This window comes from Anolis sagrei, chromosome 3 (genome assembly GCF_037176765.1).
Source record: "Anolis sagrei isolate rAnoSag1 chromosome 3, rAnoSag1.mat, whole genome shotgun sequence".
In the NCBI taxonomy this organism is placed as follows: domain Eukaryota; kingdom Metazoa; phylum Chordata; class Lepidosauria; order Squamata; family Dactyloidae; genus Anolis; species Anolis sagrei.
Window position 1 is genome coordinate 34,325,836 of NC_090023.1, and position 17,017 is coordinate 34,342,852.

At 42.5% G+C, this 17,017-nt stretch overlaps 1 long non-coding RNA gene across 1 annotated transcript in view; it reads left to right on the forward strand.

Annotated features, from left to right (window-relative positions):
• Positions 1-53: 53 nt before the first annotated feature.
• The window catches only part of LOC137096614 (uncharacterized), a 39,338-nt gene continuing 22,374 nt past the window's right edge, over positions 54-17,017 (forward strand). Inside the window, exons 1-2 of the long non-coding RNA XR_010909544.1 lie at positions 54-140; positions 5,300-5,387. This is a non-coding gene — a long non-coding RNA (uncharacterized lncRNA). The remainder of the gene's footprint in view (positions 141-5,299; positions 5,388-17,017) is intronic.

Sequence of the window (17,017 nt, forward strand, 5' to 3'; positions counted from 1 at the left end):
CCCTCTCTGTGTGTTTGATTTTCCTTTGGTCTGAGATATTTGCAATCCTCAGAAATGACTGACTGCTATATTGTAGAAGCCCCGTGCAACTAGACTGCAGCCTTGATCCTTAGAATTCACTTCACATCATTTTCTGCTAAGTAAGTACACCTAAAGTGACTGTTCATTATGAATCAGTGCTGAAATCGCTCAACTTATGTAATCCTTCCTGAGTTTCGAACTAAAATTGTACAGAAAGATAAGTAACGGTATTAGATACAAAACGTCCATGTATTTAGTATCTTAAGATCAAGCACAGTTATGAAGGCAGGATATGAAATAATTCTGTTTAGATCTTGAACTTCATTCAAGGAGCTGGCAGGGAAGCAAGTTTGAATAGGCAGCTTATCCCCAAAATATACCCAATATTGACACTATAAGATGGTAACAGCTGTTGAAAAATAGAATCATAGAATCATAGAGTTGGAAGAGACCTCGTGGGCCATCCAGTCCAATCCCCTGCCAAGAAGCAGGATAATTGCATTCAAAGCAGCCCCAATAGATGGCCATCCAGCGTCTGTTTAAAAGCCTCCATAGAAGGAGCCTCCACCACACATGATGGGCCACACATGATGGGATCCATGTCTGATATGAGTTAGTGACAGTCCTAATTACCTATGCAGCACTTCAATTAATTTTTACAGATGTAACAGTAAAGAGACTTCTTGAGAGATCCAGTATTCTCTGTCAAAGAAAGGGGCAGTTAACCTTGCATAGGCTTGGATTTCAATGAAAGTTACTTTGCTGCTGCTAATGGATTTGACAATTTTTTCTCTGAGTTTTACTGCTTATTATGCCTAGTTCCCATGTGGCCAAGCACAGTAGTGGCCTCTGCCTGCATTGAAATCCATTCAGACCTTTCTGATAGCAGAACTTCTGATAGCAGAAGTTCCATCTGAGACAAAGGGTGCATCTAAACTGTAGAATTAATGCAGTTTGACATCACTTTAACTGTTATAGCTCAATGCTATGGAATCTTAGAAGCTGCAGCATTATAATCCTCTTTAGACTTCTCTGCCCAAGAGTGCTGTTTCCTCTTTGCCTGATGAAGAAGTCAGCGAAGCATCAAAAGCTTGCACGGTGGCCCAATAAAGGTATTAGGGCTGGGTGGTTTCGTTTCGTTAATTCGTAATTCGTTAAAAAATTCGTTAATTTTTCAATTACAAAACGATAACGAACCAGTCTGGAGCAATTTTTAAAAAAAACGATTTTTTAAATCGTTTCGTAAATGTTTTGTATTTCGTTATTGTATTCGTTTCGTTATCGTTTTGAGGTCGTTTCGTTATTATTTCCGCATGTCTGGGACAAGTTTTATAGTTGTTTTTGGTTTTCTAAGGGTTTTTATAGTTGTTTTTTGTTTAATTCAGCTTCAGAAGTTCCCCCTGTCCCATTTGGAGGTTTTTTAGCGTATTGCGCAGTCGCGTCCGCCATTAACGAATCGATTCGTTATTGTTTCAGAAATCGATTCGTTATTGTTTTGTAATTTTTTTCACATTTACGAAATTTCGTAAATATCAAACTTTTTTAAAGGAAAATTTTGTAATTATTTTAAATAACGAAACGCAAAACCCCCCAAAAAACGAATCGATTTTAGAAACAAATGTTTCCGTTGTTACCCAGGCCTAAAAGGTATCACTGTTTTGTGGATTTTTTATTTTGTTATATTTTGCAACCTTCTTCCACCGTAATATGAAACCATACCCTGCATAAAGATGGCAGCACTGTATTACCAAAGTTGTTTCTGATGCTTAGAAAATAGAGGGAGATTAGCCATACAAGTCCTAAGGCTAAAGCCTCCATGCTCTTCGATCCCCCTCATACTTCCTGACACTGAGTTTATCATCATAGGAGAGCTGATAAACTGATTTTGGATTGTGTGGTGAGATGCCCTGCATTACTTTCCTACCTGAATTTTGACTCTTATCAGCCTTATGCCTGAAAACTCATTTCTTTTCTTGTTGGTGAGCCCTAAACCAAGTGCTAATCCCTTTAACAATGCCATCTCTCAGCCTTTCAATAATGAAAAAGAGGAGTTAACTTCAGCAGATTTTTGCAGCCTATTTCATTTCTTTTGGAAGGGAAACTTTCAGAAAGAGAAACTGCTGGAAAACTGGCTGTAATATTACTATTTCCATTGTTTTGGGTAGCTTTTTTATGTGTGCAATAAAAACCATGTAAAAATGACATTAATCTTGAGCTAACGGTTAAGCTAAAAGCTTCCTACAGCCCTTATAGCTTATTATAAAGTAATATCATTTTTGCAGCAGAATAAAAAAAGATTTCAGTACCTACTGAAAGCTAGTTCCTTTGCAAATCCCTCCTGTTCATTCTTTCTATATTATTCTTTCTGAGATTTCCTTGCTCAGCAAAAGGTTATTACCTTTGCTAGAATAACTTAATTTTTTTAATTATTTGATGTCTTAAACTAGCCATGGGCAAATTTCTGCTCTCTAGGCATTTTGGACATCAATAAATTCATAAAACTTAATGAAGTCCACATTAAGTATGTTTGGACTTTTCCTTCAATGTTTATAATGTTGGCCATTGTGTAAAGCTTCTGTAAAGGTAAAAGTTAAGATTCCCCCTCAACATTAAGTTTAGTCAAGTCCGACTCTGGGGGGTGGGGCTCAGCTCCATTTCTAATTGAAACTGAATCCAGACAAGACAGAGGTCTTACTGGTCAGTCGGAAGGCCGAACAGGGTATAGGGTTACAGCCTGTGTTAGACGGGGTTACACTCCCCCTGAAGACGCAGGTTCGCAGCTTGGGAGTGATCCTGGACTCATCGCTGAGCCTGGAACCTCAGGTCTCAGCGGTGGCCGGGAGAGCTTTCGCACAATTAAAACTTGTGCGCCAGCTGCGCCCGTACCTTGGGAAGTCGGATCTGGCCACGGTGGTCCACGCTCTTGTCACATCCCGGCTGGATTACTGCAACGCACTCTACGTGGGGTTGCCTCTAAAGACTGCTCGGAAACTACAACTAGTCCAGCGAGAAGCAGCCAGATTGCTCACCGGAGCGACGTACAGGGAGCACACCACCCCCCTGTTGCGTCAGCTCCACTGGCTGCCGATCCAATTCCGAGCAGAATTTAAAGTGCTGGTTTTGACCTATAAAACCCTATACGGTTCCGGCCCAGTGTATTTGTCCGAACGGATCTCCCTCTACATCCCACCTCGAAGTTTAAGATCTTCTGGGGAGGCCCTGCTCTCGACCCTGCCAGTCTCACAAGTGAGGCTGGCGGGGACGAGGAGCAGGGCCTTCTCAGTGGCGGCCCCCCGCCTGTGGAACTCACTCCCCGGGGAGATTAAATCGGCCACCTCCCTCCTAGCATTTAGGAAAAAACTAAAGACCTGGATGTGGGACCAAGCTTTTGGTCACTCTGACAACTAACTCAAGGACCTGGCGATAGACAAAGACAAACTGAGTAGAACGAATGTATGGACTCTGATATATGGACTCTGACATGAGATGGTTTTAGGTTTTATGTTTTTATGATGTATTGATGTTTTAATCTAACTGCTGAATTGTTATATTTTTTGGATTACTTGTTGTGTGATTGGGCATCTAATTGTGCCCTCCCTGTAAGCCGCCCTGAGTCCCCCTCGGGGTGAGAAGGGCGGGGTATAAGTGAATGAAATAAATAAATAAATAAATAAGCCAAAAAGCCTGCGTTGTCCATAGAAGCCTCCAATGTTATGTAGCCAGCATAACTGCATGGAGCGGCGTTACCTTCCCACAGAATCAGCACCCATTGATATGCTCACATTTGTATGTTTTCAAACTGCTAGTTTGACAGAAGCTGGAGCTAACAGTGGTAGCTCACCCTGCTTCCCAGATTTGAACCGCCGACCTTTCGGTCAGTAAGTTCAGCAGTTTAACCCACTGTAGACCAGTGCATGTATCTAGGGTGTGTGTGTTTATGCTGTCAAGTCACTTGTTGATTTATTATGTCTTATGTTCTCCAAATGCATTGATGCAAAATTCCCCAGTCAGCCCATTTGGTGCCACTTGATGCTCTTAGGAGCCTAAGTGATAATATAGATATTTTAGACAATTATTTTCCATATAATGGATGGCAGACATATTCATGAAAATAAAAGCAGTGAGGGCCAAGGTCTCTCCCCCCATCCCCCACCACTACTGCCATGTGCCCATACATATGTGCATGCTCACAGTGGCAGCAAATGTATGTGTGTGGCAGTGGTGAGTGAATGTGAGCAGTGGCAGGAGGTGTTGGTGGTGGCAGTAATGCACTTATTACTGAAGTGCATGTGAGTGGCAGCAGCAGTAGCAGGGGTGTGATGAGGGCAAGTGAGTGTGAACAGCAGTGGCAGGTTTGTGGCAGTGGCGGCAGTAAGTGTGTGTGTGTGTGTGGTAGCGAGTATGTAGCATGACCAACACACACAATGAAAGCTTGCTCAAAGAGCCAGGTCTTTACTTTTTTTCCAGAAAGTCAGGAGGGATGGAGCCAATCTAATATCCCTAGGGAGGGAGTTCCATAGCCAGGGGGCCACCACTGAGAAGGCCCTGTCCTTTGTCTCTGCCAATCACACTTGTGAGGCAGGTGGGATCGAGAGCAGGGCTTCCCCAGAAGATCTTAAACTCCTAGATGGTTCATAGGAGGAGATACGTTCAGACAGGTAAGCTGGGCTGGAAACGTTTAGGGCAGTGGTTCTCAACCTGTGGGTCCCCAGGTGTTTTGGCCTACAACTCCCAGAAATCCCAGCCAGTTTAGCAGCTGTTAGGATTTCTGGGAGTTGAAGGCCTAAACATCTGGGGACTCACAGGTTGAGAACCACTGATTTAGGGCTTTATAGGCTAAAGCCAGCACTTTGAATTGTGCTCGGTAGCAAATTGGCAGCAAGTGGAGCTGATGCAATAGAGGAGTATTGTGTTCCCTAAGCGACGCACCTGTTGGTAACCTGGCTGCTGCCTGTTGGACCATTTGAAGCTTCCGAACAGTCTTCAAAGGCAACCCCGCGTAGAGCGCATTGCAGTAATCTATGCTGGAATTTTGTCTGTATACATCACTAAAGTGTGCCAGCTTCTATGTGAAAAGAAATTTATTTTCTCTATTCTGTGCTCAAATGTAAACATGCCTGCACATGTAAATCAAAGGCACCTAGAAGCCTTGTAAAGTATTAGTTGCTCTCAGTGCAGTTCCAAAATAAAATGTGAGCATGCAATCCTCTTGGTACCAAAGTGTTGATCCTGCATGAAGAATTTCTAGACAAGTTTTTTTTCCTATTTTTCCCTTCAGGGCAACATTCTGTGCTATCTCTTGCTGCAAATGGTGCTGACAGTATTTCATAGAAGAAAAGACAGGAGCCACTCTGCTCTTGTTTGAGGTACCACTGTTATTTAGTTGTACATACTGGATGTTATACTCATCCATCATTGCACAGAGTTATATATAACATACTGTTTCTATCACCTCCCCTCTTCTGCTCAGAACTGTCAAAGTGAAAAGCCCTGATACCACTTTCCTCTCACTTGTACTATCACACTAGATAACAATGTGAATGTCATTGATTTTTTTTTAATTTCCTAGGAAAGACTTTTTATCAGGTTTTTTTTTCCTGGTCATAAAAGGTCACAGTCTGATCCAGTTTGAAAATACATAGTCTGGGAAGTGGTGAAATGCCTCGTTTTGGGACAATTTTAATAGTACTGACAGTGAAGAACAAATCAAATATTACCTGTCTTTACATGTTTCAGCAGGCCAGATGGTCTCATCACCTTGTTATACACAAAGCACTCATTCTAGTTGTTTATTCACTTCATCACACCAGAGAAAAAACCCACTTAAAATCCGGTTTCTGCCTCCTGCAGAATTCTGGGATTTGTAGTTTAGTGAGCCTGTTAAAGGCTCCTCCCTAAACCACAAACCCCAGAATTCTGTAGGAAGCAGAACCAGATTTTGAGTGGATTTTTTTTCTCTAGTGTGATGAGGCCTTAAGCTCATCACACTAGATGCAAAAATAATATACATTTTCCTATAAGAAGTGAGGATTGTGGGGGAGGGGAGCATGGAACAGCCTTAAATAGCCTGCAGCTCCACCCCTGTCATGTAATTGGCTAGCACCCTCCCTGTCTGGCATCCTTCAAGGGGGTCTTTAAATTTCTCCCTGCTCCCCTCGCTAAGTAATGCAATATTTTCCGCAAGTATTTAGGTAAATATCCATCTAAATTTCAAAAGTGTAGGTATTTCCTGACCAAGCACAAATTCTTTGAAAGGAAGGTAACTCAATATTGCAATGATATTGTCCCTTTTGAACAGCGTAGATTTGTTACTACGTGGTGGATTTTGATGGCATTTCGAGTCAATCACATTTACTTGGCAATTACACAATGTACTGATAAACATGACACAGCTAGATCAGTCTCATAAAGTACAGGCATAGTTCTCACCAAGTGCAGATGACGTAGTAAGAACAAAAATTCACAGGAATGAATTCTGATCTTTTGTATTGCCAGCACACAGAAAATCAGATATCACAAAGCAGGGTAGGGATTGTCTTATCATACAGTCTTAAGAAAGACCGCTGTGAAAAGTTAATTTCAATCTATTTCCTTGCCAATGGAAAAGCCAACTGCTAAGCAAAGAAGTGAATAAAGTATCTGGATTTCTTTGGAGCAGGTGTGTAACAGATTAAATACTGCAATCATAATAATAATAATAATAATAATAATAATAATAATCTTAATTTTTATACCCCACCTCTATCTCCCCAAAGCGACTTGGGGTGGCTTACATGGGGCCAAGTCCAACAGTTAAAATGTAATACATTAAAATGCATATCAACAAGATGATAACAAAAACAATATAACAAAATAAACAAAAACATTGAATAGTGTATAAAATAACATCAAAACCAAACAACCAGAAGCAAAGTTCCACGTCTCATCAAGGGTGGGCGGACTGGTGCCACAAAATTAAAGGATAGAGCTAATGGGTAAAGTGCGATATCATATACCAGCAATGACAATAAGAGCCATTAAGATAAGATAAGAGAAGATACCATTAAGGACTTGTATATAGCAATAATAAAGTGCTTAAGGACAAGATTTTTTGGGTCCTAACGGGCCTGCTGATCAAGGAATTGCCTAGTAATAATAATAATAATAATAATAATAATAATAATAATAATAATCTTTATATATACCCCGCCACCATCTCCCTTAACGGGGACTCGGGGCGGCTTACATGAGGCCAAGCTGAAGCAACAAAATTACAGCAAATAAAACCAAAAACACAAGCAGCAATCAACAACATCATAATTACATAAAAAACATATGAATACTTTAGCAATATAAAATTACAATGCACACAACCACAGTGACAATGGGCGGGCCACATGTACAGAATAAAAAGCACAGCTGAACATCCATGCCTTTAAGTCCTTACAGAAGGTGGACAGGGAGGGTGCTAGCCTAATCTCCCTGGGGAAAGAGTTCCAGAGGGGGGGGGGCACAATCGAGAAGACCCTCTCACTTATCCCCACCAGCCGTGCCTGAGATGGAGATGGAAGCAAGAGAAGAGTCTCCCCAGGAGATCTTAAAGCGTGTGTGGGTTTGTAGGGCAAGATGCAGTCACGCAGATAGGCAGGTCCCAAACCATTTAGAGCTAGGTGATGACCCGCAACTTGAATTGGGACCAGAAACTTAGCAGCCAGTGGAGCTGTTTAAACAAGGGGGTTGACTGCTCCCTGAAGTTTGCTCCAGTTAATAATCTGGCCGCTGACCTTTGCACCAACTGCAGTTTCCGGGCCATCTTCAGGGGCAGCCCCATGTAAAATGTATTACAGTAATCCAACTTGAGGTAACTAAGGTGTGGACTACCATGATCAAATCAGACTTCTCATGGTACGGTTGCAGCTGGCACACGAGTTTTACCTGTGCGAAGGCCCTCCCAGCCACTGCCGACACCTGAGCATCAAGTATCAACACTGAGTCTAGAAGGACCCACAGACTGTGGCCATGTGTCTTGAGGGTGAGTGTAAAGATTCCTTTGATTTATTCTTTTTAAAAAAATCGATAGGCAAAGTTCAGTTGTTGGAAAAGGGATGTACCATTGTTGAATGGCAGGTTCAAACTGAAGAAAGTCTTCATTGTCTTAAGTTGGGACTTTAACACAAAGCCTATATTGGGCAGCAGCATCAACATATAGTGCCTTTGGGCTCCAATGCTTTGACCTACTGACCACCAGGCATCCTTTGTCATTCTTTTCCTATTGCTTCAGGTTTCTTATCACGGTGCTCATAGGGGTCCCCGGTGGAACAATGGGTAAAACCATTGTGCTGGCAGGATTTCTGACTGAAAGGTCAGTGGTTCAAATCCATGGAGTGGGGTGAGCTCCCATCTGTCAGCTCCATCTTCCCATGCAGGGACATGAGAGAAGCCTCCCACAGAATGATAAAAACATCCAGGCCTCTCCTGTGCAGCGTCCTTGCAGACGACCAATTCTCTCACACCAGAAGCGACTTGCAGTTTCTCAAGTCGCTCCTGACACACAAAAACTTCCACAATCCTTACTGTGCTGTACTATTCTAACACAATATAGGAAATGAAAATCCCAATTCCCATATTCAGTTCTCATTCAGGATGATGCTATTGCAGGTATGTGAGCCTACCAAAACTCACTGATGAAGGACGATGCTACAAGAGGCATGTTAGCTGAGAAAAAAGATCCCCCTGTGTATGTAGTAGTACTCCATTGCTTCACTGCCATTATTCTTGTTTTTCTCATCATTTCCTTTCCTCTTCTTGGATATTTCATCTACTGACAAACTGGAGGTCACAAAAGTTGTCCTTTGTTGTAGCTGTTGTTGTACTAAACAAATTATATGAACAAACAAAAGTACCAAAAATACAGTTGAAAATGATTGGGCTCCTTTCAAAGAAATGCATGTTTCTTCTAAAAAAAACACCTATTCACATGGAGACGCAGAAGCCCGGGGACAACAGGGGACAGTGTGAGAAACCATGGGGCAGCGCCCAGCTTCATCCCCTTACTGTGGTTAGTCATGGGATGCCAACATGACATTTCCTAGCTATCTCCGACTTCCTTGCATGCTGTCCCGGGTTTCTTCAATGAGGCGACGGGTAGTCACCCACCTCCTCAGGGCTCCCTCAGGTGGACTCGGATCCAGTGACGTCCCAGGATGGAGGGGGACGTCAATGAGGCGGGTTTCTTCAATGAGGCGACGGGTAGTCACCCACCTCCTCAGGGCTCCCTCAGGTGGACTCGGATCCAGTGACGTCCCAGGATGGAGGGGGAGCCCCTTTTGATGAGTTGGTTAGACAGAGTATCACACTTCTGCATTCCCACTGCTACCACAGATTTTATAAAAACCAAGTGAGAGATAAACCCAATTTTCTTAGTTTCCAACTGACCCCACAGCCTCTGAGGATGCCTGCCAGAAATGCAGGCGAAATGTCAGGAGAGAATACTACTGGAACATGGCCATACAGCCCAAAAAACTTACAAAAACCAAGTGAAAAATGATGGCATTCTTCAAAGAGCCCTTAATTAACAAGAACATGTGCAACTCTGACATGTTAGCTGACCCAGGAAAAGTACTAGCGGGGAACTAGTCTTTTTCCATAGTTATTTTTATAACGTGTAGCAATGATCATTAGCTTGCTTTACATGCATGCACTATGCAGCTGTGTTAAGTCATTTTGTTTAGATATGGGGCTAACCCAACAATAAGCAAATGCATCATGATAATAGAATACTTTACTGATGGAATATTTACAAATAATGCTTATCAAAGGTTTACTATGTTTAGACTGCAGTCCTAAAGTACGTTCATTCACTATGAATTAAGTGGTGTTGGAATCAATTGAATTTTTGCATGAACATGCATGATGTCTATGCTGATTGTTCATGATACACTATTTAGTAAATTAATGATGGACTTCCTCTTCCCCTTTACAAGGATGATCAGTCTCTGTTTGCAAGCATCTCCTCTACTTGCAATAGCCATTCACTATTAGTCAAAGCGGTAGATACCAGAATCTCCAAGTTGGTGGGCAATTTCTGGGAAGCGTGGTCCACAAAAGTAATTTCCCTAAGGTCTGCTAGCAGCAGTGTCATATCCAGAGAACTGATTTTGGAACACTTACTAGGGAAACAGATATGTAAATGTGCTGCAGCAAAACAATAGAGAGTTCTGTGGTACATTTTGTTATGGCATAGACTTTCATGTACTATGTTCTTCTTAATCAAATGCACAGTTTGGCATACAACATAAAATAGTTCCTGAGGTTCTTCTTGGTGTATCTAGTGAAGATGGCTTTAATCCATGGAACTGATGATTTGACAATAACAGAGAAACCAGTTCCTGCAACAAATGCTAATGTTATTGTATGCATTCTGGAAACATTGCAGTTATATGTTGTTTATACTGAAAAGACATAAAGGGACAGTTTTCAGCCAGCTGGTCACAGGCAGCCCCAAGGCTGTTTTATTTCCCCTCCCCATCAAAATCCAACAAATTACATCACCAAATCTGGGAGGCAAACCGCTAAGCGTCATTAAGACAAGCAACGCTAATGCAGGAAAAATATCTGATAAAAGCAACAATTTCTTGAAAGTTTGCTTGTTTTTCTTTTTTTCTTTTTCTTTTCTTTTCTTTTCTTTTTTTTAACTAATTTTCTCCTGAAAGTCAGTAGTTCAACATAGTTGGTCTCAGAAATGCTTAAAGGTGGCCTCCAGCTACTTCATCACACTAGAGAAAAAATCCACTTAAAATACGGTTTCTGCCTCTTGTAGAATTCTGGGGTTTGTATTTTAGGGAGGAGCCTTTAACAGCCTCACTAAACTACAAAGCCCAGAATTCTATAGGAGGCAGAAACTGGATTTTAAGTGGATTTTTCTCTCTAGTGTGATGACACAACAGATCTGCTTTAGGTGACCACATTAAAGGCCAGCACTGTGTAGTAGCTTTTCCCCCCCAAATGTTGTTTATTGAGAATAGAATAGAAGTGAGCTCCCTAAGACAGGAGCAACCAGCGGGAGGAAAAAGTAGTAATGGTGGTTTTCCTTGTTACATAAAAAAGAGTGGGAACAATATGTGAATAGGAAAGGTAGGAAATTTAAGAAATAGTAGTAGCTTGGGTATTGGAGACCAGGATTTCCTCCTCAGCCATGGAAACCCTTGGGTGTGACACACAGTCTCAGGCTCTTTCTACATTGTCCTAGGGCACATCCAGACCGCCCCTTTATTGCGAAAACTTCTGCAATACAAAGGGGGCTGTCCAGATGACCTTCTGGGCAACCCACAATTAATTCGCCACAAACCAGGAAAACCCTGGTTTATGGAGGATTAATTAGATAGTGGGTTTATTCCACGCCTTCTTGGAAGGCACGGGATAAACCCACTACTTCCGGTGTCTGGACTGCAGTCCAAATATCATTACCACAGTTTTCTGGATTAAATTAGTCCAGAAAACTGTGGAAATCCCTACCCCCTAAAGCCCCTTTTAAAAGTAAGGAAAACTTACCCAGCCTCCAGTAGTGTTGCCAGAGTTCTGCCGCCACATAGAAATGACACACCAGGAAATCCTACCCCCCTCTGCTCTCCTGATGCATCATTTCTATGTGCTGGGCGAGCTCTGGCAACACTTTACTGGAGGCTGGGTAACTTTTCCTTACTTTTAAAAGGGGTTTTAGGGCTTTGGGGAAGGTGAGTTGAATCTCCAGGAGTTCTCCCGGGCCAGTCCCAGAAGAACATCTCGACACCCACCCCAGAAAGTGTGTGCTTTCTGGGGTGTATGTGGATAGGGACCCAGAAACATCCACATTTTTAAATGCGGATCTCCTGGGATAAAGCGTTGTGTGGAAGCAACCTCTCCACAAAAGTCAACATTGACACTGAAATACAACACTGCCTGAGCTCTGCAAGTGCTGCTTTTTCTGAATGAAGAGTGTTTGAGGACCGGGACATCCATAAGGATTCCAAGGTGCTTGTTTGTAAAGCTATCGTCCTCCCAATCCTGCTATATGCCTGCAAGACGTGGACTGTCTACAGATGTCACATGCAACTCCTGGAACGATTCCATCAGTGCTGCCTCCGGAAAATCCTGCAAATCTCTTGGGAAGACAAGCGGACAAATGTCAGTGTGCTGGAAGAAGCAAAGACCACCAGCAATGAAGTGATGGTCCTCCGCCATCAACTCCACTGGACCGGCCACGTTGTCCGGATGCCCGACCACCGTCTCCCAAAGCAGTTGCTCTACTCCGAAATCAAGAATGAAAAACAGAATGTTGCTGGGCAGGAAAAGAGATTTAAAGATGTTCTCAAAGCCAACGTTTAAAACTCTGGCATAGACACTGAGAAATGGGAAGCCCTGGCCCTTGAGTGCTCCAGCTGGAGGTCAGCTGTGACCAGCAATGCTGTAGAATTTGAAGAAGCACGAATGGAGGATGAAAGAGAGAAATGTGCCAAGAGGAAGGCATGTCAAGCCAACTTTGACCGAGACCGGCTTCCACCTGGAAACCAATGCCCTTACTGCGGGAGAAGATGCAGATCAAGAATAGGGCTCCACTGTCACCTACGGCCCCACCGCCAGTACACTGATCTTGGAGAACTATCCTACTCAGACAATGAGGGATCGCCTAAGTAAGTAAAGTAAAGTACAATTGACATGGCGTAGTCATAAAGATGAACCCATTGTTAATGAAATACCAAGCGAATAATCAATGTGTATAGGCATTACTCAGTCCCTTGGGTATTTGTGAGTCAGATCCCTCTTTGAAACAAACTGCCTATAGTATTGCCAGCTCTTTTGTATATCTTTAGCACCTATGTGACATGAAGAAAATCAGCCGCATCAGAGTCCTGAATGGAGTCATCATTTTTACTCTCTAACCCCATACAAAATGCCAGAAACTTTAGCTAATCACAAGGCAGGGTTCTACATAAAGACAAAAACATATACAAAAGACAGTGCACAGGAAGTAACGGTCAAGTATTTCAGCCTCAAGGGGAATGCTATCTAACTTAAGGTGAAAGATCCTTGAGTGGGAGAGACTGTGTGAGACTGCTGAATTACACATCAGCATTTGTCAGTGCTCTTCAAAAGAAGAATATGAGGTTCTGTCAGTAATAATTTCCCTGGTGGCTTTATCCAATAGCATTATGCAAGAAATGGAAGTGTCTGGTGCTATTATTGAGCTCATTGACTCATGTGATTATTTCAGCTTGATTTCAGTTACTTGGCTCTTGTATCAATAGTGTCCACTCCAGGGAGATGATAAAGTGGGTGCTTGCCTTTGAAAGCTAAAGCTGTGAAGGTGGAGGACAATCCAAGTGCCATAGAGGTTTTATACCACCCCAGCACTGCTTGGGGCATAAGCCACCAATAGATACAACTCCACCATTCCTTGTTGTTATGCTGTTTAATTGGGATGCAATATTGTTATAGTACCTTTGAGGTTTCTTTTAATGTGACTTATCTGACAGAATTCTGGGCACCTCATGGCAGAGCACCTTGGTGGAGAGCGACTAATTAAGAAATAAAGTGATGATGATGATGATGAGGAGGAGGATGAGGAAGGATATAGTCAAACTTGAATGTATAAAGAGAAGGGCAAACAAGTCTGGAAATTAAGTCTTATAAAGAATTGCTTAAGTGTTGGATATGTTCAGCTTGAAGAAGAGATGACTGAGAAGAGACATGATAGCCATTTCTGAATATCTGAAGAAATGTTCTTTAAAAGATGGACCAAGCTTGTTTTCTGCTGCTCCAGAGACTAGAAGCATGAACCAATAGATTCAAACATCAAGAAGAATCTACTTAAACATTAGAAAGAATCTTAATGCAACCATGTTCAGCAGTGTAATACTCTTGGATAGGGTAAAGCCTTCAAACAGAGGCTGGATAGGTATATTTCAGGAGTGTTGTAGCTGTGTATCCTTGTGTGGCAGCGGGTTAGGTTAGATAGCTCTAGCAGCATACTCTGGCATTACCTCATAACAGAACCAACAAAGTTCCTGATGTGTGTTGGGTTCTCAGTGACCCATGCCCAATGGGGCTGATGTACAATGAGATTGCTGTGCATTGCAATGATCCTGATGTGTATTGTATCAGTCTCAATGGGCACATCAGGAACCTTTGCTAATGTCTCATTACACAGCTTTGCAATTCAGTAACTGGATTTCTTAGCCCAGTTATGGGCAAACTCAGGCCTGGGGGCCAGGTGTAGCTCCTTGGGCTCTTTTCTCAGGCCCTCCTGTCTCTCACCATCCTATTATTTCTTCTTTCTCTCTTTCCCTCCTCCTTCTCTCCCTCCCTCCCTTAGCTCCCTCTTTCTCCCTCTCTCCTTCCTTCCCTTCCACTCTTTCATCCTTCCTTCCCTCTTTCCTCCCTGTTCCAAGATTTAAAAGGTGTCCCATCGAGGAAGGGGGTGGGGGACTGACTTTTTGCTGCTCTAGAGACCAGGGCAAAGGGAGCAATGGTTTCAAATGGCAGGGAAAGGGATTTGACTGAAAAGATTAGGAAGAAAACCTGAGAGTATGAGCTGTTGGAGAATGGCATAAGCTGCCTCGGAGTGTGATGGAGGCTTTTCAGCAGAGGATGTCTATTAGGAGTGCTTTGATTGTGCCTTCCATGACAGGGGGTTGGATTGGATGGCCCTTGGGGATACAGCTCTAGGATTCTAGGATTATATATCAGGAGTAGGCAATACTGAGGCTGCATCCAGACAGGCCCTAATCTCAGGAGAACCTGCATCTGAAAAATGTGGATTTTCCCGGGGGCCTGTCCACACCCACCCCAGAAAGAGTGCACTTTCTGGGGTGGATGTTCAGACTTTCTCTTGGGACTAGCTCTCCTGGTGCATCATTTCTACACACCTGGTTTCTACCGGATTAATGTGGGACTGCCCAGGACGTTGTCTGGACAGCCTCCTTTTTATTGTGGAAGTTTCCACAATAAAGGGGCTGTCTGGACGGGCCCATAGTCATAAATAAACGTTTTCTCTCTCATCCACCATCTCATCCTGACCAAGGCCAACCCTTTTGGGATCCAAATATTTCCTGTTTTTCCTTCACTTTCTGCCTCCAAAAGAGAACAGAAAGAGAAGAGAAAGAGGAGGAAAGGGCAGGGAGGAGGCTTGGGGAGATCCCCCTCCCATCCCGCCCACCCCACTCTGACCCACCATGTGGCCCCCAAGTTAGAAAATTTGCCCATTCCTGTCTTAGCCCTCTGTTATAGACCTAGGCATAAAAGTTACTTTATTTAAAAGTGTCATATGGGTGTCTGGCAAATGAAAAATAGTCCTCACAAAATATGAGGCACATCATTTGTCTTGTTCAGGATATTTTGCAGAAATATCTTTTTCTGTGAAAAATAAGAGATATCTAGACAAGGGGCATTAGCCATAGATATGTCTGTCTGGCTTTTCTATTGAGACTTAAATGTACTGATTCTCATTTTCCCAAATGAAGGGCCCAATGAACAAGACCAACTGAGGCAAGAAAGTAATACTGTGTAAAACAAGCCCCATATGACATAGTAACTCTGTTGGAGGCAAATAGTGTTTTTTATGCTTCAAATAATTTTGGTAGTTCTTCTACATAGAGAGATCTTCCATGATACCCTGCTTAAAACTGAGATGCTTTCAAACATGAACAGCATAGTGAGATATATACAAGATATAAAGCTCAGTGCTGTTCCATCATTGTAATTTTTTAAAATTTTGTTATATTTTTGCTACTTGATATTTCTGACAGAGCAGTGAGAGACTGTGACACTTCAGGTTTCTTTATACATTCTTTCCATTGGTGCCCATTCATACTATACAACTATAGCACTATGATTCCATTTTAACTGCCCTTATTCCCATCTGAAGATCCTGGGATTTGCAATTTTGGGAGAGAAAAATCCCAGGGCCCTTCCACACAGCCCTATATCCGAGAATACCAAGGCAGAAAATCCCTCATTATCTGCTTTGAACTGGGTTGTCTGAGTCCACACTCAGATAAAGTAGGATGTCCTGCCTTGATATTCTGGGACATAGGGCTGTGTGGAAGGGCCCCAAGAGAGTGAACTCCAATGTCTCACCAAAATAAAAACCTCAGAATTCCATAGGATGCAGCCGTGTCAACCAAAGTGGAATTATAGCATTGTAATTGTACAATGTGATCCTAACCCATGGTTCCAGGATTTTCAAGAAGTGCTGATAACCCCTAGAGATCTGGGATAGTTCAGGTGCAGACAGAGATGGGAATAATGTAGAACTGGATTACACCTCATAGCATTGTTTTACCATTGGCTCTGCTGGCTACGGCTGCTGTGAGTTAAAGTCCAACAATGGGACCATTCAGACTGGTCAAATATGTCTGGAAGTGGCAGTTTTTACTGCTCTATTTTCTACTCCCCCCACCCCCACTCAATTCAAATGATGTTTTGCTAATTACATGATGTTTTCCATTTTCCCCATCTCCTTTTCTCACTCTTTTTATGCCTAGTAACAGAATGAATATTTTTTTTCAAGGCCAGTACCTTCTAGTCTATTTGTAGGCAGCAAATGACCCGTGACATTCAGTGTGGGTACATTCAGTCCCCTCACCTCATTTACTGTTTTGTTTTGGGTTTTATTTTTTTGCAATCCACAGATTGTACTTTAAAAAAAAAAGAACAATATTTGGAAAAGCAAGGCTCACTCCAAAACAGCATGCTGTGACATTTAATCAGGTGGCACAAATCAGGGTGAGTCATCAGTCTGGATCAGCTCAGTATGTAAGGGATCACATGCTTCTCACCCCTGGCTTAAGACATTGCACAGCAGAGAAGGACAGGGGTTAAACTTACTGTTTATTTCTTATTTTTCATCTTCCTTTTCGAAAGAAAGACCAGATATTATTATTATTATTCCTGCAGCAATTCATTTTCTTTTCCAGCCATTTCAAGGCTACAAACACTGTTTTGAGTAAATGATTTCCTCCTCCACCACCAGCACCCCCCC